The 17,365-nt window shown below is 41.3% G+C and overlaps 1 long non-coding RNA gene across 1 annotated transcript; it reads right to left on the bottom strand.

The window, feature by feature from the left end:
* Nucleotides 1-9,982: 9,982 nt before the first annotated feature.
* Nucleotides 9,983-17,138, bottom strand: LOC132652106 (uncharacterized). Its single transcript, XR_009589594.1, has 3 exons — nt 17,014-17,138; nt 12,172-12,371; nt 9,983-11,705 (listed from the first exon to the last, which is right to left on the bottom strand). It is a non-coding gene; the product is annotated as an uncharacterized LOC132652106 (long non-coding RNA).
* Nucleotides 17,139-17,365: the final 227 nt, after the last annotated feature.

Below are 17,365 nucleotides of genomic sequence, written 5' to 3'. Positions count from 1 at the left end.
TCCCCTTCTCCTGGTCCCTCTCCATCACCTTCCCTCTGCTCCAGATTCACGCCTTCTCATTTCCCTTCAGAAAAGGATGGGCTTCCCAGAGATGTCAACCGAACATGGTATATCAACTTACAATAAGACTAGGTACAAACCCCCCTATCAAGGCTGGACAAGGCAAACCAGCAGGAGGAAAAAAGGGTCCCAAGCGCAGGCAAAAAAGTCAGAGACACCCCCAACCAACTCTTACTGTAGGACTCCCACAAGAACTCCAACATGTACAACCATGACATATATGCAGAGGAGCTAAGTCTGCATTCAGGCTTCCTGAGTGTTGGTTCAGTCAACAGAGACATCTTTCTGTTGAAGGGTTTTAATGGTCATAATGATCTTCAAGATGCTCAATCTATTCCAACAGAAGATACTGGTGCTCTCAGGACCAAAAGGACTATGCAGCTTGGGAGAGGTAATAACACAGCAGCAGGGTTTAACTCAAAACACCCCAGATCCAACCTTCCAAACTTGTGGTTTGGGCTACAGGACATGAACAAGTTAGCAAACAGGAAGGAGCAAGGGTGCTGCCAAAGAAGGCCGTGGCTTGAGTCCTCCTCATAACCCTCCCAGGAGCACAGGTCTCCAGCTTGTCACAGACAGGTCCCCACCCTTAGTTTTCTCTTTTCTCTGCAGGCCTCTGTCCTCTCTTCCACCCTTTGAAAGTCTGATCTCCACCCTCATATTTCTCTGTGCCCCCTCTCCTACCTCGTTGCATCTCTTTAACCACTATCATTGTCTATTCTATCTCGCCTTCTGAGTGAGATTTATGCACCCTCCCTTGGATCATCCTTGTTACTTGTCTTTTTTGGGTTTGTGCCTTGTAGTCTGTGTATCCTGTACTATATGGTTATAAGTGAGTACATACCACTGGGTCTGGGCAGAGGCTGTAGAGACTGAAGACACCCTCAAAAACAAGTCTCTTAGCAGAGAGAGGGAAACAGCAGCCCACCCATAAAATTTTTGACCCAAAATTTACCTTGCCTAAAAGATGTGCAAGGATGAAAATAGAGCAGAGATGAGAGAATGCCTAACTGATGCCAACCAAAGACCTGACCTATGGAAGAGTTCTAACCCCTGACACTATAAATGATACTCTGCTAAGCTTGCAGACAGGAAAAAATCAGAGTTGTCCTTTGAGAGGCTCTATCTAGCAGTGCCTCAAAACATATGCTGAGACTCACAGCCAAACATTGGGTGATGCATATAGAGTCTTGTGGAAAAGTAGGAGGAAAGAGAAAAGGATCTGGAAGTGACAAGAGCTCCACAAGACCAACATAGCCAACTAACCAGGGCCCAGAGGGCTTGGTAAGGCTGAAGCATCAACCAAGGACCATGCATGGAATGAACCTAGATGGGCAGCTTAGGCTTCAAGTGAGTCCTCAAATAAGGGAAATAGGGACCACAACTGGTATGGACTCACTTGCCAGCATTTTCATCATTTCCCCCTGGTGGGCTTTCCTTGCCAGGCCACAGGGGTAAAGGACAGGTTCAGTCATGATGCAACTTGATAGGAAGGGAAACACACCTTTTTGAAGACTAGGGAAGGGGTAGGGGGAAGAGTGAAGGTGCACTGGGAGGTGAGGAGGGATGGGGCTACAACCAGGAAGTAAACTGAATAGAAAGAAGTCCATGGCTTCTTAAGACTTTTGTAGAACTTCAGTGATTCTCAAAGGCAATGCTTACTGTGAGCCATGAATATGCTGGGAGTATCACATGTCAACACTCGTGCAGGATTTTTAGTGGACATATGTTTTCAGCTGCCTTGGGTGAGTGCAAAGCAGATAACACTCCTATGCAGAGAAGAGAGCAGGAGAATGATAATGCTGGCCTTCTTTTTCCCTGTGCTCTAGAGGAGTTTTCATCGCAGCACCTAACTCCTCTGTCTCAGGTCTCTTTCTGAAAGAGACCTATTCCTCAACACAGAAAGCCATCACTGGCCCACAGACTACAGTTATATAAAGTAGAGCCACATGACAGAAGTTGAAAGCTGTGAGGAATGGTGCAAACAGATCTGCTTTATACCCAAAAGGGAATTAAACAAAAAGACCAAGTCATCAAAAGGATATAACAATCCTAAATGTTTATATGCCTATTAAAGCTTTGAAATACAAGAGCAACAACTCAGTTCTGCAAGAAGATGGACAAATTCACATTTTTTTTTAAGTTGGAGTGTCCTGGCCTTCATTCAGTAATTGATGGAACAAACAAAAATCAGTTTTTATATAGAAAACCTAAACAAAACTGAATCAACCAGACCTAACCTTCATGTATTGACCAGTCCATCGAATGGCAGCTGGATACATTCTTTTCATGCACCCAAGAACATTAGGGTATGTTCCAAGATAAACAACATTTTATGTCATAAAATAAGACTCAATAAATTTAGATGAACAGATCCAAGTCAAACAAAGAATATTCTGTGACCATAATAGATCTGAATAAAAAAATTAATAACAGAACAATCTCTGAAAAATCTCCAGATTTTGGAAATGAAAGAACATACTTTTAAATAAACTATGAGTCAAGGAAGGAATCAAAAGAATAACTAAAAAATACTTTGAACCAAATGAAGGTGAACTATATCAAAGTACATGGGATATTGTTTAAGCAGTTTGGGGGAGAATTACAGAGCCACTTTAAAAAAGCACAAAGATATCAAATGATATCTCAACTATCATTAAAAGATAGAAAAAATAAATTCAAACTAGAAATATTTCAAAAATGAAACAGTATTTTTTTAAAAAAAAGAAACAGTAATGTGCTAGATGGAACTCATAATGCTTCCTAAAGTTTTACTCTTTGGTCTGTATACCCTGTATAAAACTTGAACAATAGACAGGTTATGTAAATATGGTAAGACTTATTTCTACTGTATACTACTGTATACTTATATAACTAGGATCTGAATCAACAGATGGTACATTAACCAAGAGGAACATGATCTTGAGTGGACCTGGCCTCATCAGGAAATCTTTTGAAAACAGTAAAAACTGAAGATGTCAGGAAGTTTGATCTTTAGAACCCACATTGCAACGCTGAGTGTGGTGGCATTCACTTGTAATTCCTACACTGAGGAGGTGGAGATAAATCCTGGGGCTTGATGGGCAGCTTAGCCCGCCTTACTTGACACATTTCAGAACAATGTAACACCACCCTATCTCTAACAGCAAGGTGCACAGTGTTTGAGAAACAGCACCCAAGGTCACAATGAACATGATAAAAAAGCTATGCAATATTGGAGAAACATTCTTTCTGAACTGGAAAAACATGCTATGAACTGCCTGTGGGGACAAGGGGCATTAGGAGTTGAGTAAACAAGCCAACAGCTGCAGGAGACTGAATTCTTTAATAACCCAAATGAGCTTGTATCTGCTCTTTAGACTATACTAGGACCAAGCTAACTTTGATTCCAGTTTAGTGAGACCTTGAGATCCAGTTAATGCTTCCCCAGGTTCCAGACTCATGGAAACTCTTTGATAGTTTGTGTTATCTTAAACAACTTGGAAGTGAATTGTAATGCAGCATTAGAAAACCAGTCCACCTAAATACTAAAGCACAAAAATAAGAGTGAATAATCAAAATCCAAAAGCTGAGGTGGTGAAAACATAAAATAATCAGTATCAATAATAAATTACAATAATTCACAAATAAAAGGGAAAGTTATAAATTCCCAATGTATGAAACTACAGAGATAACATCACTACATGGTCTACAGATATAAAAATCAAGATAGTACTATTGAAAGAAGGGTAAACAGATGGGCATTTTGTTCTCCATGTGGGTCCCTTGTAAGTTGAGCAGGTGCTGTCTATGACATGGACTCTGTTGCCTGCCTTTGATTACTTTGCCCTAGCCAGGCTGCTTTGCCTGGCCTTAGCAGATGAGGCAGAGCTCAGTCATGATGAGTCTTGATGTATTGGGGTAGGGGAGCTCTCCTTTCCTGAAAGCAAGGGGAGGGAGGATAGGGTCAAGAGGATGGGAGGGAGGGGCCAGGAGGAGGGGAGAAAGGGGGATATGATCATGATGTAGAGTAAACATTTAAATTAAAAATAAATTTTTAAAAGTGAAAAAAGAAAGAAGGGTAAACAAATATGAACAAGTATGTGTCAATACATTTGAAAAATTATGAAAACAATCTTCCCATTAAACACTCAACAAAGTGGATGATGTGAGAATCAATATCTATCATCTATTATTTATCAATCTACTAAAAATCTAAACTCAAACCAGTCTCACAATGAAATGTACAGGAATTTATTTGTATTTATTTGTAAATTCTTTCCTTTATTAAAAATGATTTAATTCTATAGAAACATTAAAAAATTAAAGAAAAGAATATTTTCCATATCATTGTATGAAGTGACCATTACTCTGATAGAAAAACTAAAAAATAATACATTCCCCATAAAATTGAATGCGGAACATTATCTGTCCAATGCAGGGATGCAAACATTCTAAGCAACTTTCACCAGATCGAGCCAATGTGTACAAAACAATAGCACAACTCAACTAAAGGGTATTCATATCAGAAACGAAGGATTCATTTAATATTTAAAAACTCACGCAAGTAACAACTTGAAGAAGAATCATTCCCTATATACAGGGGAGGGATTTATAAACATCAACATTCATTTCTCAAAAAAAAAAATCTCTCAACAAACTAGAAATTAAATGGAACTCTGGCCTGATAATAGAAATCTATAAAAATATATTTTAAAAAAAACTTACAACTAATATCAAAATAGACTGGATGATTTACCGCTGTACCATGGTTCTCTAGAAGAAGAGAGACACGGAGATATATGCGTGGTGTGTATATCATTGTGATTATGAATGATTTATTTAATTAACACAAACAATATGCACTGGGTAATCTGTCAATGGCTGTCTGCACAGTGGAGGACAAAGAATGTGGTAGCTCTTTAGTCCATGAAGCTAGAAGCTACAGAAGGAGACAAAATACAGCCTTGATCTAAAGCTGAAGTCACAGAAGGTCCTTAGAGAGTCATGGACATGAGTCTGCATAGTCAAAAAGAGTTGAACTGGCACAAGCTAGCTGACATTTGCCTTCTCCTACTTTCATTCCATCACAATACTCAGCCTGTTGGACGGTATGGGCACATTCAGGATAGATTTCCCCCCTTCCACTGCTCTCTCAAATGTAATCATTCTGGAAACATCCTCAACTACACAACCAGAAGTGTTCTTAACTAATCTCCCAATCCAGTAGTCAATCAAGATTAGCCGTCACACCCCCTAGAAGATGTCTACTTTCATCACCTTTATTTAATATTGTTCAAAATTCTACATAGTGAAATCAGGAAAGGGAAGAGAAAGGTTTGTGTCCCTCCATCAAACATAGCCTTGATATTATTATCAATCTGTTCTCTTTCATGATCATTACGTGAGTTAGAAAACTAGTTCTTCAAGCTTCCTTACACATGAACAGCCCAGGTAGGGGATAAGCAGAGACAAGGAAAACACCTTATGTTTAGAAAGAATGTTTACCCATGAGTATCTGTCCATCACTCTCATAATTAAGCAAAGCTTGATACAATTCCTAATTCTAAGAATTCTCTGTTGAGGAAAATTAGGGCATTAGAAGGCATATCCCTGGAGCTTCATCACATACTCAGGTCCTGTCACTGGTTCTCCATGGGACCAGAGATGATATGCACATTAAAAAATAACCACAGTACCTGAGCAACACTGGAAGCCAAGCACTCATTAGCACTCATTTCTCTCTTTCCATTTTTTCTCTCTTCTCAGTTACAGTAAGAACAAGGGGTTTAAGATGACAAAGTGATAAATAATGGTATGATTTATGGTCCTCAGGACAAGAAAATCACCAAAATAAGGCTATAACCAAATAATATACATATTGATATGGATATAACAAAGACATGCACATTTCCTGTTACCAACATACTGGAAGTCCAGCTGGATTACTAGTGGTGAAAACAGTCACCACCCTACCCCGGAGCTGTCTCTTTTCTTAGAAATTGGCAGATGTGTTCATCAAGGAGAGTCCACAGGATCGGAATGGATGAGAGCCATCAGGAAATTTTATGGATTATTATGATGTCTCACAAGCAAAAGGCAGAATGAGGATTATTATGCTGACAATAAGTATAATTCTCTCTGCTTGAGGCCATCACACAACCAAGTCAGGCCAAGGACATATGCAACAGGGAGTGGGAAACACTGCTGGAAAGATCATCGCAGACATATGCAGTGAACTTGAGGCTTTGGAGTACAGAACTTGTACTTTGCTGTGCAAATGTGGGTTAACATGAACTCAGGGGAAGTTGTAGAGCAGTTAGAGCAGTTAGCAATGTGATTAAAGCTGAAACTTCTAGGAACCAAGCTTGTGGCGAATGTGACTGGTACTGGGCAGTCTCAGGGCTAGATTTTGAGTGTGTAAATCATGATGGTGGAAAGAGAGGAGAACGTCAAAACATATTATTAAAATAGCATCAGAACTGATACATACAGAGGCTGCAGCAGGATTCAGGTCTAGATACTTGGGAGAAAATGAGACTTTTTCTTTTCTTTTTTTTTTTTGTTGTTGTTGTTATTATTATTTACAGTTTATTTATTACTTTATATCCTTTGTAGCTCCCTTCCTCATCTCCTCTCAGTCCCACCCTCCCTCCCTTTTCTCCCCCCTCATTCTCCTCCCCTAGTCCACAGATAGGGGAGGTTCTCCTCCCCTACTATCTGACCCTAACCTATCAGGTCTCATCAGGACTGACCGGATCCTCTTTCTCTGTGGCCTAGTAAGGCCACCCCACCAGGGGGAGGTGACCAAAGAACATGAAACCAAGTTCATATCAGAGACTGCCCCTGCTCTCCTTACTAGGGAACCCACATAGCAACTGAGCGGCCTATGGGCTACATCTGAGCAGCTTGTCTAGGTCCTCCTTTTTTTTTTTTTTCAACAAATAAAGGTGGGTTTATTCCTTTTCATATTTTGAAATTCCACTTTGATCTTTTAATTCTACTAAGTCATAATTTCTAAGAGTCATATGATTAGGCTGGACCAAGTGGGTAATATAGCATTAGTGTTTTTTTTTTTTGGAGCTTTGATTTGTTATTTAATTTTATGTATATATTTATTTATTACAATGTGTTCACTTTGTATCCCCGCTGCAGCCCTCTCCCTTCTCTCCTCTCAATCCCACATGCCCTCCCTTCCTCCCTGCATACCCCTTTCCTAGTTCCCTAATAGGGGAGGACCTCCTCCCCTTCTATTTGACCCTAGCTTATCACGTCTCATCAAAGCTGGCTGCATCATCTTCCTCTGTGGCCTGGCAAGGCTATACCTCCCAGTGGGAGGTGATCAAAGAGCCAGACACTGAGTTCATGTCAGAGACAGCCCCTGTAACCCTTACTAGGGTACCCACTTGGGAGTCAGGGGTTGCCCTGAGAACCTGCTTTTCCAAAGGCCCTTGGGTGGTTCTGGGGCAGGGTTGGTAGTCATTGCCTATGAACAACACTTCTGCCTGGAGCACGTATCTCATCATCTTCACCCCCAAGTCATACTTGGACGATGTTTTTCTGCCTATTTTGCATCCAAAGTCCATTTCGTGTGTTCCACTGCAGCTGCTTTCTCAGCACAACAAATGCAAAGGATCAACTTAAAGGCTTATCCTGTTTCCAAGACCTAAGCACTTTTAAAAGCCTTATTATCGTCACTTGTTTGTGTTTAAAAATGTTGTCATAAACAGTTAGAGCTCAGATGCATTATCTGCACCCATCTAAACACTATTTCTAGATCTTAGGGGCAAGCAGAAATCTGAATGGGCCACATACTTAGCATTCTCTTGAAATGGCCTCCGTTTTCTACTAACATGAGAGGAGGAGGTCTGAATCACCAGGTGCCCTCTCTGGAGTTTCTGTCATGTGTCCACTGGTCAGCGTGTCCCTATGAGCATACCTGCTCTGAAGATTTTCAAAGCATTGCTTTTGCTCTTGTCAAACATAAGTAGAAACTAGAACATAAGGATTGTAGTGACAGGGCCGTGAATAACAGAGAAAAGATTCCGTCAGGACTCATAAGGAAATCTTCAGGTCAGTCTTAGGATGACAGTCAATATACTGGACATAACAATGGTTCTGTACATGGACAAAACGACCTCTTAAGAAGCAATATAATAATTAATAAACAAAGTGGCACATGTTGAACTCACCAGTCACTGAAGAAATGCTTACTAAAACAAGGCGGAGAGCCTATTTTTTTTTTTCACTTAGCAGATTGAAAACCCAAGCAACTTCAACCTTTGATGCAAGCCAGGATGTAATGGCTGCACCGCTTTGAGATGTGGCTGGTGGGTAGCATTTAGCACAGACAGAATCTGGAGCAGCCTCTATTACCTTAACACAGCCAAGTATCTGCCTCCAAACTTGTTCTTGCCTTATCCACAGAAATCCTCACATATCCATAAACAGACACATGTAAGGAATCTCGTTCCAGTTTCATTTTGTGGTTGCTGTGTTAAAATACCTCAACAAAAAAGTAACTTTGTGGGGAATGGGCTCATTTAAGCTTGCAATTCCAGGTTACAGTCCTTCATTACAGGAGAGTCAAGCTTGGAACTTAGACCAGCTAGCCACATCACATCCACAGTCAGGGACAGCAAGACATAAACATGAGCACATTCGCTTGTTTGCTTGCTTGGGCTCTGTTTGACTTCTTCATGCTTCCACAGTTCCAGATTCCCTGCCTAGGGAATGGTACTGCTAACTGTGGACTGGATCTTCCCAAGTTAATTAACACAATCTTCTACAAATATGCCCACAGGCCAACCCAATCTAGACAGCCCCTCATAGAGTATTCATTCAAATGGGGGGAAGGGGCTATGCAGAAGATATGAGGTAAGCTGGAATGTATGTAAAACACATAACCAAAGTCAAATAGTCAAGCAGAAGGGCACCATTGTGACTTGTGGGTAGATATTTTCTACTAAATTAAAAGATAAATAGCAATATATACTGTATTAATATTATGCTATATTATTTACTTTCATTGTTTATCATATAATTATATGTTGAATTTATGTGTTTATGTGTTATTTTCTTGAAAGCAGAAATACATATAGGTCTGTCCAGCTCTACAATTGAGCTACCTATCAAAATCCAGAAAATATTTTATAATTTGATCATAATTATTGTAAACACAGATCATTAAAGCTTTTCTGGGCCTAAAGTGAAAGATGTTTGCTACATATCCTGGTTAGCTTTTATTGTCAATTTGACATAGCCTAAAGGCATGTAAGGAGAGAGAATCTCAGCTGAAGAATTTTCTCTACTGTATTAGCTGGTGGACATGTCTATACAGACATAGTCATGATAACTAATTGATAGGGGAAGGTCCATCCCGCTCTGGGCTGTACTATCTCTAGCCAGATGTTTCTGGGCTGTAAGAGAGTTACCTGGCTTCAGTTTCTTCTTGAGCCCCTGCCCTGACTTCCCAAAGCAGTGAAGGACAGGTGTTTTGAAAACACTAGGACTCTGGGACTCAATTTGGTGTCCTGGTCTCACAGTCAAACTGATGTTGGCAGAGGTTTAAAGACATTACAGAAGTCTACAAGCCACAAGAAACACAGCTAAAAACATCATCACTTAAATGTGTATGTGGCACATAGCCTAACATATTAGAAGACTGTCTGAGAAAGATGACTCAAGTATTAAAGGGAAAAACAAAAACAATCAAACAGTAACCTGATTAGAAATTAGAGATTCAACATAGAGGATCTGAAAAGTGCAATTACGCTACTGGGCAAAGGAAGAAAGCAAAGAGAAACACTTTTCACCCAGCACCCAGACAACCCCAGAAAGCAGCCAACTCATCCTCTAAAGGCTAAGAGCACAAGGCACATGAGAAGTTGTTCCCAGAAACAATAAAATATTTGTGCACAGGCTTTTATTGTTAAGGAAATAACCTTGTAAAAATCCCATAAAATATATATCTATGAAGAAATCCATTTTATAAATAATTTATATTGTAGCTTTTTAAACACAAAATTTTATCGTATTTTTCCCTTATTTTATTCTGTCTCATTTCTGAAGGGAAATAGGTGGCGTGGTGTGCGGGCTCTCGAGGTAGAATTCAAACCACAGCACTGCTCTGTCTTCTGGGGAAACGTATTCGATCGTTCTGTTCCTCAGTTTCTAGCTGAGAAAAATGGATTAAAAATAGAACCTAATTCACAAGATTACAGTAGGCATCTAACAAGTGGCATACACAAAACAGCACATGGCAAGTCATGTAGCTGACTTTAGTGACTGGCCTAGACACCTCAGTGTGGAACAATCCCCACCACCCCCAGGTCTGTTGGTCAGGGGAGCAGTTAATAGTGGTCACAAATGGAACAGGTACCAGGTACCTCAGGTCCTATAAAACCTACCATTGATTGATGCAATTATTTCATGAGTGTGTATTGTTTGCTAACCATGTGACAGGTACAGGGTTATCAAAGGGCAGAATGACCCCTAACCCTGTCCTCGGGTTGATTAAACCTAGGTAGATAAAGGACATAATCACCCAGCCATGCAGAACGATGTCCCGCTGAACCTGGGAAAAGAGAGAAAATGAAGCTGTGCAGATTTTCAGAGCAATGGCCTGTGATGGAGACAGGCTACTACTCACCCTTAGTGGGGTGGGGGGGTCAGAATGTACATGGCTAAAGAGCTCATGCCAAGGCCCAGGCAGGCAGGATCTAACTGTGTGGAACCCATGAAGTCAGAAAAAAAAATATTCCAGGTTTCTCTCTAAGAGGAATGGCAAACCTGTGATGTGCACAGGAGTGGGAGGGGGTGTGGCGAGTCCCCCGCAAGCTTGACAGCAGGCAGGGGGAAAACGTCACCGTGAGCTAAAAGTGAAACTTGGCTCAGCCCAATTTGATTGTAACCAGCGCTAGACCAGGATTTCCAGAGTCTGGCCCAGATCATTTTAAGCACATATTTAAGCACAGATGATATTTAACACAATTTGGGGGGAACAAAGGGTATTCAGATAACAATTAACTCAGCCCTGAGTGCACAACAATTTAAGACATGTTTACATTGAGATTCTTTACAAAGTATATCTGGCTTCTTTCACAAGAGTGGGTACTATGGACACATAGATAGTGGCCAAGGTTTAGACCCTAGGGATCTTGACTGAGGTAAACATGATGCCTGTGGGTGTCAGCATTGTCCTGGCCCTAAGATAACACGGAAGTCACTTTGGCTGTGGCAAAGCACAAGTGACATCATTCATAAAAATAGGTTTATGGTCTAAAATCAATGCTCAAGATTTAGGGGGAAATGTCAAGAATGAGTTTTTTAAAAACATGAATTGGGAGATATGGCAAAGCCTGTCTCATCGGACAGCAAAGACCCCCAGGTTGTAAAACTTCCTGACATTCCAGGAAGAGCAGCTATGTACCTCATTCTGTTGAAGAGGTCAGCTATGTGTTTAACTTTTCTGACTTCCCTAGTGCTCATCTTCGTGCACAGGCCATTTTCCTCCCACAAGAGTGAACAGAGAACGAGGGGCAGCTGCAGGGCGGGCAATCTTCCACTGTAGTGATCTTGGCAATGTCCCATCAGAAGCAGGCCATGTAATTGATTATATTATCCTAATATGTCAGGAGACTGTCTTCTGGAAGTTGATGTAAATACTAAATGAAAAGAAAAAGAGCTGATGGTATTTGACAAAGGAGCAAAGGCAATGTGTCATACTACAGCTTAGATAAGTGAGGGACTCTGCAGAACAGAGTAATTGTTTTTAGTGGCACGTATTTATATGGTGGAAGTCGGTGTAAAAATGTCTAGTGAGTATTATTAAAGAAAACTGTCTCGCAAATGTTATGCATAGATTCTTGCCATTTGTATAAACGATACATTGTAGCTTCATAGAAAATAAAACTTGAATCAATGTGTCAAAATATGAATAGTGCATGTGTATAAATGCAAGGAAATAGTTGGAGATTTTTTCTTGATGTATCCTTCATTTTCATCTCTTTAAATGAATAAATATTCTTCTTTTTAGAAGAAATAACATTTCCAAAATTTCAATAGTGTTTAAAGGAAAAGAGAATGAAGATATAGAAAAATACATCAATGGCCAACTAAAGAAAGACTCACATCTCAAATGTTGTTCTCAGACAACCATGGAGAGACTGGTCTTAACAATCATTATGGTTTCATATTCTTGCCACCCAAGGATCAGTCAAGTATCATTCTTCCTCCTATGGTTTAGAGCTGATGGCAGCAGCAAGTACAGATGGGGAGAACACGGTGTGCTTGCTGGAACCTGACAAGCTTCCTCCGTGAAACTTCTCTCCCTGTAAGAGTTGGGTGAGAGTGTAGGGGAGTCAGGGGACACACTAGTCACCCCTCCCCACAGAAGAAAAGATAAACAGGGTACCTGAGTGCAGGCAAGACTTGTGATATGGACAGGCCCACAGCCAGTATCAGCAAAGATTGCAGAAAGGCTAGAGGGTCCTGGCATGGGGTGGGAGTGGGCATGCTTGAAGACCCGTGGACAGAGAACTCCATTCCTAAAGGATGCGGCTTAGTGGATACACAGCAAACCAGTTCTGTCCCCTAAGCTAAGTTTCAGGCTAAGAATGGTTTCCCATAACCATGAAAGAATTTGATCCAAGAAACCTAACTGTGGGTCAAACTAGTGCAGTCATTCCTCTCTGCGGTGCTCCCCATCCTGAGGTATATGGGACCCTAGGAAAGTGGGGGTGGGCATTGAGCCTTTAGCTGGAGGCAAAGGACTCCCAGATCTAGGGAGGAATCCGATGGCACTTTAACTAGCTTCAGAGTTAAAGGAGGAGGAATTATTTATGATTTATGTATAACAAGAAGATAGATGCAGAGAACCAGCCAAAGGAAAAGATGACATTATAAAGATAAGAGCTCTCGTGAGTCAGAGTCCTCAAGCCAAGCTTGGGTAGCGAGATCACTGATGTCTTCTCTGTACATCTTGGTGACATTTACACCCACTACAGGCCATGCATGAGGCAGTCTGGCCAGAGCATCCCTCATCTCTAGACCTCATCAGACAACACATCACTGAAATATATGCCAGACGGAATGCCTCTACTGTGAAGCGTGAAGGCTGACCTCGCATGCCAACATTCCCATCTGGGGACCATTTGCAAACCAGGCATACCATGTCTGAGCTTTCTAAAATATGCCTATTTTTCACACACAGTGCCATGGATAGAACTGCTAATGCATGCTCCTAAGTCCAAGCCAGTTCTAAGATTTGTCACATCCTTGCTTACTTTCCTATATTAGTCAGCTACCTATCACTATGAGAAAATACTTGACAGCAACTACTGATGAAGTAAGAGGCTTTTTTCAGCTCATGCTTCTAGAGACTCGGCCCCAATGTCAGCCATCCACATAATATTTGGCCTCTAGAAAGGACAGTGTATCACAGCACGAGGGTGAGTTAGGGCAAGCGCTCACCTCTGAAGCCAGGAAGTAGGCAGAGACCAAGATACTGCAGTGGCCTGTTTTGGCAAGTTCCTGCTGATCTATGGAACCCTCTAAGCCCACCTCTTAAGGACAATCCGAGTGTGACCACTGGTTCCCAGGTGGTAGAAAGAGAAGATCAGCTCTTCCAAGTTGTCCTCTGACCTCCACAGATACACTGTGGAGTCCACATGCTCACCGCCCCCCTTCAAACACCCACCAAAGTAAAAATAGAACTAAATATTAAAAAATAATTATCAAAGACTCTGTAGAAAAAAGAGACAGAGACAAAGCATATGGGAACACTGCAATGCTCTGTACCCTGAAAAACTGGTAGAATACATAAATGTTTATCAGAGAATACTTTTAGCAATTCATGCTCAGAGCTGATTATACATACATGCATACACACATATGCACATATATGTATTATATATAGCATATATATGACATTTGGTAACTATTAGAAAAACATAATGAGGTCTAATGGAGAGAATAAAGTACATGAAAAATCTTAACAGAAAAAAAACTCATCTTTAATAAAGAATGCACTGTGTTCAAAGGATAATGTAATACAGTTGCTTTTGACCAAGCATAATGGACTGGTTTTGTTCTTTGGCAATATTTCACTGCATGTACGGATTAATGTGGTGACTAAGTTTGTGTATCAACCTGACTGAGTCAGAGAGAGCCCACATATTTGGTTAAACATAAATGCCTCTGTTCAGGAGTGGTGTATGTGTGTAGGAATGAAGTCAGGTGGGGGAAGGGAGAGAGAACCAAAGGAGAACTGGGGCTGTAATCGTGGATGCATGTGGCTGTTGCTCGTGGTTAATGTTATAATTATCCAACAGATCATTGTTGAACTTCAGCTACACACCCGGACCTGGGAGAAAGAGCACATTTCGGATCCCATTGAATTTTGCATTAAATGTGGCATGGCATTTAAGCACGCTCCCTATAATGCAGTGAGTATGCTGACGGGGACCTCGGAGTAGCAGGAAAGGCATCAGCAGAAGGCTCAGCCTGGCCCAGGAGGGCAGACGTCTTTCGTTATGACTCCAGAAGACCATATGTTTTCTAGGACAGTTCTGACTAACGTCTATACAGAGGAATAATCAACAGTCTTGTATCTGTTCAGAGACAGAATCAGCGGTTTTCCGTCGTTCTGCTTTTAGTGTACATTCCTTGCGACTACTGAGTTCTTGTCTGAGCCAGCCTGCATGTGACACTCTGGGAAGAGAAGCTTCTCAGAGGTGGAGTCATGTCTGTGTTTCTTTGTATCCCTGAGAGGACCTCATGTCCCTTCGGGATGTCATAACCATATGAACTCAGGCAAAAAGTGACCAATGCTAAGGCCCCTATGTGCCATGTCGGGACACTGATCTTTTCCCTGCCTCCCACATGTCACATCACCTTGGTAAAAGTTAAAAGTCAGAAAGAAGAGATCTAACATTGATCAAGTTGGCCACTGGCACAGAGACCTTATCTGAAGACTCCCACTGCTTCCCAGCTCCATATCCACTGGGAAGTGTCCAGAAAATCCCCTCCTACTGGAAGTTTCCTCTGTGCGACTTTGGATAGAGAACCCTCTTAGCTCCGAGGGGCCATTATCTTATCTTCCCTCATCTGAGGGAGGTCAATAGGCCTTGCTACTGTAGACAGGATGTTCTCATCCTGCCTTGTGGCTAGGGACTTGAGACTCCCTCGGACAATGTGGAGGTCAATGCCAAGTTCCTGGGAAAAAATAGGAAACCACAAAGATCTCTCAAGGTCCTGAGACGAGACATAGTGATTCACAGGGCTGTGTCTGCCTTCCGACACCCACCCCACCTCCAGGACTCCCTTAGCACCTCAAGGAGTCATTCCTTCCTGCTCTCATTTGTTGCAGGATATTCTAATGCTCGGGCCATGATTGGTTTCCACTGTTCTGCCAAGATAGACAATACTGTCTTCTGACATGGGTTACGTTTGGGTAAGTTCTATAAGTTATAAAATAGTAATATATACTACTTGTGGCTTTAGAGTACCACATGATTTTTCTAAAAAAAAATAATAATTTTGGACTCTTCACTGCTATTAAGTAGAATACTCTCTAGGTTTATCACGCTGCTAGGCAAGTCTCTAATCTTTAATGGGGAGAATATAAAAGTTCAAACTGTTCCAAGTCCTAAATTACACTAGCGACAGTAAATTCCTGTTATCTCTATGTTCATTATTTAACACATGAACAATTTTGCCGGCGATTTTACACAATTTTCATATTAAATGATATGTGGCATTAGCTACAATTATATTCTATAAGTGAATTTCTAAAACAAAGCTGTAGGGCTTGGTATAAGGAGACAATTTTGTCTGCATCTACTGTTAAATTTACTGAGGACAACTATTAAAACATCAAGAAGCGGTTTATAAGAGAAAATGAAACACAAGTTAACCTCTTAAAGGAAAGCAGTTTTTATCCTATGTTCACAGGGGAAAGGGACAGACAGAGAATATCCAGGAGAAGCTGAGGGACCAGGTAGAGAAAAGCAGAGCCACAAAGCAGATGCCTCAGCATGAGCCATGGAAGGTATATTCAGCACGATTAGCCATTCTGCAATATGTATACCGCAATACCAAACACTTCATGGGATTTGCTCCCCTAAGTGAGCCTATAATGCACTATTTAACACCTTCCATTGACATACTTTGGAATTATCTTGGAGACCTATAGAGTGCTCTTTTGTAATAAATACTTCTTTACTAACAAACAAGTGAGAGTAGGGGTTGTCAAGCAAAGCAAAGACACAAAGGAGTATTGGCCATGGTTAATAAGAAGGGAATAATGTTTCATTCTCCCTTATGCCCTTTATGATAGAATTAACATAGTGAATAACTATTTTAGTCGTGATCCCTTTAACTAATGTGTTGGGTATAAACTAAGGCAGTTTTTTTCACATAAAACTCCAAACACTCTTCATAGAACCTACACTATGAAGAAACAGACTTGACAGCCTCTACTGACCTTCTCTTTTAATATTGCATTAAAATTAGCACCTTAGAAACACACGAATTCCTGTACTCGGTGATCCTGGCTACCCAGGCTAACCTAGGTTATGATTGTTTCTCCATTCCCAAAGCTAATATGGCATCTGTGAGCTGAACCGGGCTCCAAAAGTCTAACCAAAATTTCTATGAAACCTGCCTACTTCCACTCATCCGTTAGGCTCCAGACAGGCTAATGCCTGCAGAGGCTGGATGAGTTGCTCTCAATCCAGTCCAAAGTCTAATGGGCTTAAGTTTCCCAGCCACAAACTACCCCTCCCCTGTACACATCCCCCTCTTACTGCAAACTTCATTCCCATGGTTCCTCCAATCCTCTACTCCTGGGCACAATTCTGTTCTGTGGCGCTCAGTGCCTGCGCCCCCTACTGGGAACTTCTGGAACTGGTGAGCTAAAATGGATCTCATCCACTTGTGTGTTTGTTTGGTCCTCATCTGCCATTCACTTACCATCAGTCTCTTCCCCTGATGCAGTGAACTGGAGATGGTCAAAACACCGGTTTTCATTCAGCACCTTAGGAAAGGGAAGCCTTGGGTTGGAAATATGGCACCGTGCTGAAAAGTGCCTGTGGTTCTTCCAAAGGACCTGAGCTTTAATTTCCAGTTCCCACAAGAGGTGGCTCACAGCTGCCTATTTCAGTGACCTGGTGTCCTCCTTCATCTGTTCTTTTCAGGTGCCACACACATGTGGCATCTGCCCGAACACACACACATACATGCACACACACTCATACACACACACACACATCACACTCATCATATATACATACACAATATAAAATAAAAAATAAGAAAATTGTTA

The sequence above is a fragment of the Meriones unguiculatus genome, chromosome 2 (assembly GCF_030254825.1).
Source record: "Meriones unguiculatus strain TT.TT164.6M chromosome 2, Bangor_MerUng_6.1, whole genome shotgun sequence".
Taxonomy (NCBI): domain Eukaryota; kingdom Metazoa; phylum Chordata; class Mammalia; order Rodentia; family Muridae; genus Meriones; species Meriones unguiculatus.
The sequence above is the reverse complement of the archived record's forward strand: the minus strand, read 5'-3'. Positions and strand labels throughout refer to the sequence as shown.